The 10,714-nt window shown below is 42.3% G+C and overlaps 1 pseudogene; it reads left to right on the top strand.

Moving 5' to 3' along the window:
- The first annotated feature begins 2,073 nt into the window (after positions 1–2,073).
- On the top strand, positions 2,074–8,141 carry LOC120564802 (annotated as a pseudogene).
- Positions 8,142–10,714: the final 2,573 nt, after the last annotated feature.

The following is a 10,714-nucleotide window of genomic DNA, read 5'->3' as shown; positions in this document are numbered from 1 at the left end:
TACACCAATCACAACCGTTGAGGCGGGCTTTACACCAATCACAACCGTTGAGGCGGGCTCTACACCAATCACAACCGTTGAGGCGGGCTCTACACCAATCACAACTGTTGAGGCGGGCTCTACACCAATCACAACCGTTGAGGCGGGCTTTACACCGTTGAGGCGGGCTCTATACCAATCACAACCGTTGAGGCGGGCTTTACACCAATCACAACCGTTGAGGCGGGCTCTACACCAATCACAACCGTTGAGGCTGGCTTTACACCAATCACAACCGTTGAGGCGGGCTCTACACCAATCACAACCGTTGAGGCGGGCTTTACACCAATCACAACCGTTGAGGCGGGCTCTACACCAATCACAACCGTTGAGGCGGGCTCTACACCAATCACAACCGTTGAGGCGGGCTCTACACCAATCACAACCATTGAGGCGGGGCTCTACACCAATCACAACCGTTGAGGCGGGCTCTACACCAATCACAACCGTTGAGGCGGCTCTACACCAATCACAACCGTTGAGGCTGGCTTTACACCAATCACAACCGTTGAGGCGGGCTCTACACCAATCACAACCGTTGAGGCGGGCTCTACACCAATCACAACCGTTGAGGCGGGCTTTACACGATGACGATAGCGCAGCGACGGCGAGCAGCTTTTTGTTTACATTCAACATGACGGCCACCGAAGCGCAGCAACCCGTTGATGCCGCTGTCGCTGCTACGTCACCCAGATCATTGCTCTGATTGGTTGAAGGACTATCCAATGCGCCCAGAGGTATTTGAGCGGCGTCCGTTGGTGACGCCCCCTTTGGAAATGGGCTGTGAATGAAGCTTCCCCAGATCCCCCCACTCTCAGTTCCAACTGAGAAGGCTCTGGTGTCAGCCAGGCTAAAATCTCCTTGAACTCACAACTTGACCTGGAGTTCAATGTCACGTCTGCTTTTATTTCATTTTATTTAACCCTTGTGTTGTCTTCCATTCGGCCATGCATCGTCCTCCCCAGGCCAAAACTGAAAATGTTCTTTTTTTCGACACTTGTGGCGCTTTTTTTCAATTATTTTTTGGCGCTTTTTTGGCACGTTTAACGCTTCTTTTCACTTCTGTGTATAAAAACCACTAACACCATCTTATTACTAGTTTTTCTTTTTTTGGGAATTCATGGTCAATAAATCTCATTTGTAGGAAATTATGTCTAATTCTTGAGGTAAAAAAAGATCTGATCTTTTGTTGTACTTGCGAAGCGCATTGTATGGAACCATCCATGTTATTTGGGGGTTTTTAGGTAGTTAAAAAGATGTAGACATTTAGAAAACAGGTCAAATTTGACCCGATTACAATACAAGGGTTAACATCACCACATTGAATGTGTCTTGATTAAGGCTGGGTGGAAAAATCGATACAGTATAGTATCGTGATATTTTTCGTGGCAATACTGTATCGATACACAGACGCCAAGTATTGATCTTTTATGATATATTTGTTGGTCAGTTTGTCTGCTTGACAATCACATTTTGCAGCAATAAAATTGAAGTGAGATCAACAAACAGAGAAATTTATCTTTTTAGATAAAACAGATGTTGACAAAATGTTCCTTTGGGGACATCATTTGAAATTGGGAAGAAATTGACGTGGGAAAAAAGGTAATACATTGCAGTATATCACAGAATATTGCAATATGTTTAAAATCGCAATAATATCGTATCGTGACATAAGTATCGTGATGATATCGTATCGCGAGGCCTCCGGTGATTCCCACCCCCTAGTCTTGATGCTTCACTGTAGGATTGCAGGAAAAAAAAATTTAAATCATCAAATACCTGTAAAATGTCAGAAAATAAGAAATACCCATCACATGTTCTAAGAGCCCAAAGTAACGCCTTGTTTTGTCCGACCAACAGTCTAAAACACAAATATATTCAATATAAGATACCGTAAAATAGGAAATAGCAGCTAAATCCCCCACTTGAGAAGCTGGAACCCAGTCTTGCTTTAGCATATTTGCTATATATTTGTTTTATACAAATACATTGCTTATTTTATTATTGTAGTCACTGGATTACTTCCTGCTAACTTGTCATTGATGGGTATTTATGGAACATACTTCAGTTAACAATGTTGATGTGATCCTATGTAGTTGTCTCACAACTCTGTGCTGCACATCGGTGGAATCTGAGTACTACAAATTCAAGGTACTTGTACTTAACTTGAGTATTTTAATATTCCACTACTTTACACTTGTTCTCTTCTATATCTCAGAGGTAAATATTGTACTTTTTTAACTCTTTTTTTCATACACTACATTTGTCTGACCTTTTTAGTTACCTTTTCAAATGACAGTTTTCAGTACTTACATACTTCTACTTAAGTAATGCTTTAACCCTACTGTTGTCCTTTCCTGATGGAAACGCTCTTTGCAAGTATAACTGATCACTTTCATTGAATTTCGGGTGAAAATTGAAATGGTTTAAAATCAGTATCCGGACTAAACTCATCCACTCAACATACATTCCTCTTATCTTAACTATTAGTCAAAATAATTCATAATTTCAGCTTTTTTTGTTACGAGGGGAACAGAACGGACTCAAGTGCAGAGCTCACAACAAAAGGTTTATTAATGATTAGGGGAAAAAGGGGAAGTGGGGAGGCAGACGCCGGGAATGGGGGAGCAGCTGAGGGAAGGGTAGAGATGGTGGAGGTATTCAGGGGAGCTGTGACTGGGGAGCCGCGGGAGAGGCACTGGGGCCGAGGAGCGGAGAGCAGAGGAGGTGAGGAGAGGCTGGAGCAGGGTGCCGGGGGAGGGCGTCTGTGCGGTGAAGCCAGCTGACTGGAGATGATGGTAGGAGACGGAGATGGTGACTGGGGAAGAGAGACACAACAGGTAAGTGAGCGTTCAGGTAACAGACAAGAAAAAACAGTGAGAATATCAGAGGTTTAGCTTTGTGTTTCACCAGCGTAACTGGAGCAACAATCAAGCGGAGATGGTCTGTTGAGCCGGGGTGGAAATACTGGTCTTGATTGTAGATGAGAGGCAGGTGTGCGCAGCGGGAGCCGATGATGATGGGATGGTAACCAGGTGCGCTCAATCAGCTGGCAGCAGCAGTGGGAGGGGGAGAGCAGAGTAGGCACAGAGAGAGAGAGAGGGGCAGGCAAACAGGAAAACACAGGAGGAGAGAAAACCAACCGAGAAACAAACCAGAGAATAGTAAACAAAACAGAAAACTCACAGCCAGCCGACCCAACCATCACATTTTTAACTTAACCCTTGTGTGGTCCTTCGGGTCCCGGTGACCCGAAGGACAAAACAAAGGTTAATGCAGCACCTTGGTGCTCGTTTGTACAACATTTTGGTCAGCTTAAACGGTGTTTAAATATGCTAGGAAACAAACTTTACTTACTTACTTTACAAGAGACAGGGTTTAGAGAGCCATTCTCAACAAAATAAACGGAAGTACATCATCCTTGTGTGGTCCTTCGGGTCCTGGTGACCCAAAGGACCACACAAGGGCTAAATATTTGGTATAATTCTATATAAATGAGGTTTATTGACCATGAATTCCAAAACGTAGTGTGAAACTAGTGGTAGTAAGTCAGAAAAAGCGATGAAAATGTAAAATGTTGAAAAAAAGGGTTAATCTTTTTGACCCAGGAGGACAACACAAGGGTTAAATACAGGATTTTTACGTCTACTGCAGGATTTTCACAGAGTGGCATTAGTAATTTTAAAGGATCTGAATACTTCCTCCACTCCTCCCTCTTGGCGACGGGCCACTGAGAACTGCAACGTCACATTTCCTGAATTGAAAGTGAAAGTTTGTCTGAGCGACAGCACAGCTGCAGTCGAGACAACTCTCTCTGTTTCTCTCTAAAGAAACATTCAACTGAATCCAGCAGCTTTTTCTCTACAACAGCAGAACCTCTGCCTAACACTGGTGAGTACACTGAGACAAAATGCACTCACTAAATATGTGCAGAAAGTTAAACCAGAATCCAGAACAAAGAAATTAAGTAAAGCAGATAAAGTAGGCCTGCTAGAAGCTAACTAGCCTAGCTTAGCCTCCCTTTGAGTTGTCCAAGCAGAGCACAGTGTCTAATTTGATCTTTTATTGCTTATAAAGGCAAACAATTGACGTCTTGTATAACTGTGACACTTTGGTAAGTAGCCCTGAACTTCAAACTCTTTCCTCTCAGCTTTACTGTCTCTGTAGTTCCTGCTGTCTGTCTTTGTAAGACACAACAGCTGATCATATTTACTGTGTTTCAACAACCGGTATGAACTCAAAACCTGAGCTCAGACAGGAATTTCCACTCAGGACAAATGTTTAACTGGGCTCCATCGGTGGCCGTAGCTTCCATCTTTTAATGTGTCAGATTCTTTGCTCTTTGCATCCTCTTCCTCTCTCTCTGAGCCTCCTCTTTCGGCTCTTTGTCCAAGCTGACTCTCCGACTCTAAAGGTCTTTGGACAGAGGAGGTTTTTCGGTAACACTTGAAGGTATCTACATAAGAGTGACATGACACTGTCATGAACACAGTCATGACACATGACAAAAACCGAATGACACTTAACTAAAAGAAGCGTTATGTCATAAACGTTTATGACTTGTTTATAATGTTTATGACCCGTTCATGACAGTGTCATGTCACTCTTATGTAGATACCTTCAAGTAAAGTGTAACTGATTTTTCTTTTGCTCTGCTCCCTCAGAAGCTTTAATAAAACTAATAGTAAAAACAAATACGGGCGCAGTATTTCACAGTGAATTTAAATAAATGTGTTGAGTTTAGTATTATATTGGAATAAAAAAGTGTTTAACCTCAATTTAAAATAATGTTCCTCTAATAACAACCTAAGCAGCAGGGTAGCAGTAGTTTTATATTACTTAAGGTGTGATGTGGTGACCACCCTCCAACCCTGTCATCGTTTCACGTCATCAAATGAATTTGCTAATAAAAGGTATGCTTTTTTTTTTATTGAAAAATGAAATTTAATACGCCATGAAGTCCTGTCAGAGCCCACATGCTTTACATTCGTTGTTTGTTTCCATTACTCAATCACTGGGAAGGCAAAATATCACCACATGGTGACTTCAGGGAAGCAGGAAGATTTTCCAGTTCTGTTTCTCCGTTATGGAAAAGAGCAGCTGCATGTTCTCAGTCGGTAAGCTAACGTTACCCCGTGTCTTTAGCTGCATGCTCTCAGTCGGTAAGCTAACGTTACCCCGTGTCTTTAGCTGCATGCTCTCAGTCGGTAAGCTAACGTTACCCCGTGTCTTTAGCTGCATGCTCTCAGTCGGTAAGCTAACGTTACCCCGTGTCTTTAGCTGCATGCTAGCAGCCGGTAAGCTAACGTTACCCCGTGTCTTTAGCTGCATGCTAGCAGCCGGTAAGCCACGCTGTGTATGTTGTGTTTTTCTTCAGATGTGCGCAAGTAGGTGGACTTGGAAAGAGAAAAAAATACTGCGGGAATTGCCGATCCTGCGTCTGATTTTGATAGTCAAAATCAAAAGCCCATTTTGATCGATTTCAATTTAACATTAAAATTTTGATACCCCTAATTATATAACAACAGAATTCAGGATGACTCTCCTTATATTCCATTAAACAGTTTGATTGTATGAACCAGAATCGGAAGATATATAATTGCAGTTTTCTTTTTCACACTTTTTCTTTTCAGAGTGTCGATATGTCTGCTGCCAGCTGTCTGCTGACTGAAGATCAGTTCCTGTGCTCCATCTGTCTGGATGTGTTCACTGATCCGGTCACCATACCATGTGGACACAACTTCTGTAAAACCTGCATCACTGAACACTGGGACATTAATGTCCCCTATCAGTGTCCTAACTGTAAAGAGGTTTTCAACACCAGACCTGAGCTACGGGTCAATACTTTCATCTCTGAGATGGTTGCTCAGTTCAGACAGTCAGCTCAGCAGAAAGCCAACATCAGCAGCAGCTCACAGCAACCAGTGTCCAAACCAGGAGAAGTTCCCTGTGACGTCTGCATTGGAACCAAACTGAAGGCCCTGAAGTCCTGCCTGGTGTGTCTGGTCTCCTACTGCGAGACTCACCTGGAGCCTCATTTGACCATGTCAGGCCTGAAAAGACATCAGGTGATCGACCCTGTGGCGAACCTGGAAGGCAGGATGTGTACAAAGCACGATAAACCTCTGGAGCTGTTCTGTAAGACCGACCAGATGTGTGTCTGCATGTTCTGCACCTACTCAGACCACAAGACACATGATGTTGTTCCTCTGGAAGAAGAATATGAAGGAAAGAAGGCAGAGCTTGGGAAGACAGAGGCTGAAATTCAGCAGATGATCCAGAAGAGACAACTGAAGATTCAGGAGATCAAACACTCAGTGGAGCTCAGTGAGGAAGATGCTGACAGAGAGATAGCAGAAGGTGTTCAGGTCTTCACCGCTCTGAAGGAGTCTGTTGAGAGAAGCCAGGCCGAGCTCATCAACACGATCAAAGAGAAGAAGAGAAAGACAGAGAAACAGGCTGAAGGCTTCATCAAAGAGCTGGAACAGGAAATCTCAGAGCTGAAGAAGAGAAGCACTGAGGTGGAGCAGCTCTCACAGTCTGAAAACCACCTCCACTTCCTCCAGAGCTTTGCCTTCCTCAACACTGCTTCACCCATCAAGGACTGGACACAAGTCAACGTCCGTCCACTTAAATATGAGGGGACTTTGGTGGGAGCTGTAAATCAGCTGGAGGAGACGCTCAATAAACAGATGAAGAAAGTGTTTGACGCCGAACTGAAGAGGGTCCAGCAGTCTGCAGTGGATGTGAAACTTGATTCTTATACAGCTAATCCCTGGCTTATCCTCTCAGATGATGGAAAACGAGTTAAACTTGGTGATATGGGGAAGATTCTACCAAGAAATCCAGAGAGATTTGATACTGGTCCAATTGTCTTAGCAAAGCAGAGTTTCTCTTCAGGAAGATTTTACTATGAGGTTCAGGTTAAAGGGAAGACTGACTGGACTTTAGGAGTGGCCAGAGAGTCAATCAACAGGAAGGGGATCATCACAGTGAATCCTCAAAAAGGCTACTGGACGATATCTTTGAGGAACGAAAATGAGTACAAAGCTCGTGCTGGCCCTGATGTCAGTCTCTCTCTGAAGTCTCGGCCTGAGAAGGTGGGGGTGTTTGTGGATTATGAGGAGGGTCTGGTCTCCTTTTATGACGTTGATGCTGCAGCTCTTATCTACTCCTTTACTGGCTGCTGCTTCACTGAGAAACTCTACCCGTTCTTCAGTACAGGTCTTAACAATGGTGGTAAAAACTCTGCCCGTCTGATCATCTCTCCTGTTAATGTCACTGAGTAGAACAACTATTTGACAACCTACAGAAAGAGTCACTTTCATTTAATGTAATAAATGTATATATATTGTTTGGCGATGTACACTGTTACTCTCATAATGTTACCGTACTCTCATAATGTTCCCGTACTCTCATAATGTTAGCACACTGCACATAGCTGTACATACTGTACATATGTCTATATGGTTCACTCAGTATATGCATATTTATTAATGAAATATATAAATTGTTGTTTTTCAGATTCTAGATTAATTGATTTCTTTTCTCCTTTTTTTCTGCGAATGTTTTTGCTCAAAAAACTGCCTTTACCTGCCTTCAAGACTGTTTTATCAACAACAATATACTCAGAAATAAGAAGCATTTGCACGTTGTTTAAATGTCTGGATGCCAAATTACAAACTTTGTCATACACCCCTTATTAATAAGTTTTTTTTAAATAAGTTGTTTAAGGTTTTTAGTTTTTACCATTTCATATTAAAGGACAAATTAGCACGACAGTAAGCATGATTGGTCCACGTACAGTGAAGGCAATGAGTCTGTTATCTTATTTTACAGAAATGTATGCTTTTTCCTGGTATTTCGGACCATTTGATAAACAAAAATGTCTATTGTGCTTGAGTAAATTAAACCCTAGTTAACAAAACTGGTTAAAAACAATATTATTAATTAAAAACTACCTCTAAAATCACCTGTGGAGTCTGTTACAGCCTGACTCTGGACGGTAAAACTGAGATCCCTTTAGCGCTCGTATTTAAGTTGATGTTCTGCTTGTTCAACAGTTGTTTGGTGAATTTCTATTAAACACTGCTTTTTTTATTCTTAATTCTCATTATTTGGGCGCTGGCTAAAACCTCTTTTGGTGGGCATCAAAAATGTCTCTGTACAGAAAAAACCCTGCACTCTGGTTGAACCATTGTACAGCGTGTTGTTCTCCATGTAGTAACTGAAATAACATCTATTTGTAAAGAGGACTTTCTACAATTTAAAAGGTTCAAAGAGCATTCAGACATATAGAGTAGTCCTCTCACACACCTGAACAGAGCTGACGTCACAGTGTGATATACGAGTTTGTGTGTGCCTTGTGTTTTCTGTCTTGTACGTGTTATGCGTGAGAATGCGTCTGCAGACACGGTGTAAACACGTGTGCCTGTATGTCTGCGTGTTGTGTGTTGTTAATGTGTGTGTTCTGTCTGGTCTGTGGAGGCTTCAGGCTGCCTGACAGAGCTGTGTCAAATTCTTCTCGTCCGACAGACCAAAAACATGTCAAACTCACAGCTTCCATCGAACAAAACTACAGTTTACAACTCGGATGACTCAAAACATGTAAAAAATACCTTCGTTTATGTAACAGAACACACATGAAACCTGCACATGACACAAGGAGTCGGAGTAAACATCTTTATTAGCGAATGTGTCGAGTCTTTTCAGCAATATAATCAGAATAAAGACAAAGTAATAGAGCCGCATATCTGCTAGAATCCTCACACACAAAGAGAGCAAATAATCTGACTCAACTCAGTGTACATCTCTCATACATTATTACTACAGAGCTAAGCATCTGTTTGTTAAAGATAAATCCCTGGCTGTGTCTCAAAGTGCCTACTATCACACTTCAAACACTTAGTTTTGTGGAACGATGGACCCTACTCGCACTAAACGGGCGCCATCTTGACGACAAAGCGGAAGGGGAGGGACCACCGGCTGCTGATTGGACGAATGCTTCATGAGGGTCTGGCTGCTACCGAATTTCAAAACCGACCATAATGGCGGCAGTCGGACTCAAATGACCCATCTGATTGGTAGAGTGCTAACCCGGAAACGGGGAGCGGGATGAGCGTGACTAGAGTCTCTCAAAATCTGAGGAAAATCTTTTAAACTGACCTTTGTTGATCTGAAATGAAGACAGATTCAGCAACTGCACGACCTATTTCTCTCTTAAAATGTTTTCAGAAACATGTTTCGGTGAACTATTTTCATACAATATGAGATCGTATTCTGTGATCGAGCCGCCATGACAGTCTGGCTTTGAATTTCCGGAGAAACCAGACCCACGTGACGCGTTTGTCCAATCAGCTGCCGGTTTTTATTTTTGGGCGACAATACAGATTAGCGCCGCCTGCTGCTAGGGAGAAGTATTACGTCTCGTCTCTTCGGTGTGTTCTGAGGAACTTTTTGGACCAACTCGGGGAGACTGATAAGTCACACTGGCTTTTCTGCCGAGGGTCGGCCGTCTGGTCGGTGGGTCAGGGCCTTTACACTTAATCATTTTACTTTTCTCTGCGACACTGAAAACCTTTTGTTGGGTTTAATACAACTCCTAAAATCTGAAGAGTTTCTACTTGAACGACATGGCTACATTATATACAGAATGCAACGTTTTACAGAAGAAGTTCAACAGATAATAATAATAATAATAATAATAATAATACATTTTATTTCTATAACGCTGTACTCAAAGACACTTTACCATAAAACTGTGCTAAGTACGATAAAAGCAGGTAAAGCAACAACATAAAAACAATAAAACCAGCAGCCAAATTAAATGTGATATTATTAGAGGCTGAAGGTTTTTTGGGTAACACTTTACTTGAAGGTATTTACATAAGAGTGACATGACACTGTCATGACACTGTCATGACACATGAACCCTAACTCTAACCATAACTTGTCATGACTAAAACCGAGAGAGATTGGGGATGACATGCAGCTAAAGGGCAGCAGGTCGGACTCAAACCTGGACCGCTGCAAAGGACTCAGCCCACACGGGGCGCAAGCTCTTACTGGGTGACCTAGAGGTCGCCCCTGAATGACACTTACTAAAAGAAGCATTATGTCATACATTTATTACGTTTATGACTTGTTTATAATGTTTATGACAAGTTCATGACAGTAGCTAAGTTTCCACCCACTTGTCAATCGAATTATCTGAAGTTCGATAAAAAAACTCATGTGAATAAAGCTGAGTGTGAAAGTGTGTTTCCATCCAACGGCTTTAAAGCGAATAAAAACCTGTTGCGTAATGACGTCACATGCTGTTTTGCGATCAAATTGGTATTTCGAATTGATTTGAGACATTTTATGGTGTTTCCGTTCATTTTCGCACTGAATCGCACAACATTCAAGGAAACAATTGCGAACAAAGTTTTGCTAGACAAAAGTAGTTGTTGTTAATATTAGAAGCCGAGGAAGCTCCGATGGGCCTTTGGCCGAGGATCTGATCCAGCTCATCAAAAAGGTGGAACTTGCCTTTTATTTTCCCTCAAGACAACTCCCTCTTTTTTGAGACATGTATCTCTGTCAGAGTGCCTTCCATTTACTCCGCAGGACGTCCCACGGCTTGTCCTAACCTTTGTCGGTCATTTCCTTCGCGAGTTCCTGATAAATTATGGCA

This window comes from Perca fluviatilis, chromosome 8 (genome assembly GCF_010015445.1).
Source record: "Perca fluviatilis chromosome 8, GENO_Pfluv_1.0, whole genome shotgun sequence".
Lineage (NCBI taxonomy): Eukaryota > Metazoa > Chordata > Actinopteri > Perciformes > Percidae > Perca > Perca fluviatilis.
This window is presented reverse-complemented; position numbering and strand designations above follow the sequence as displayed.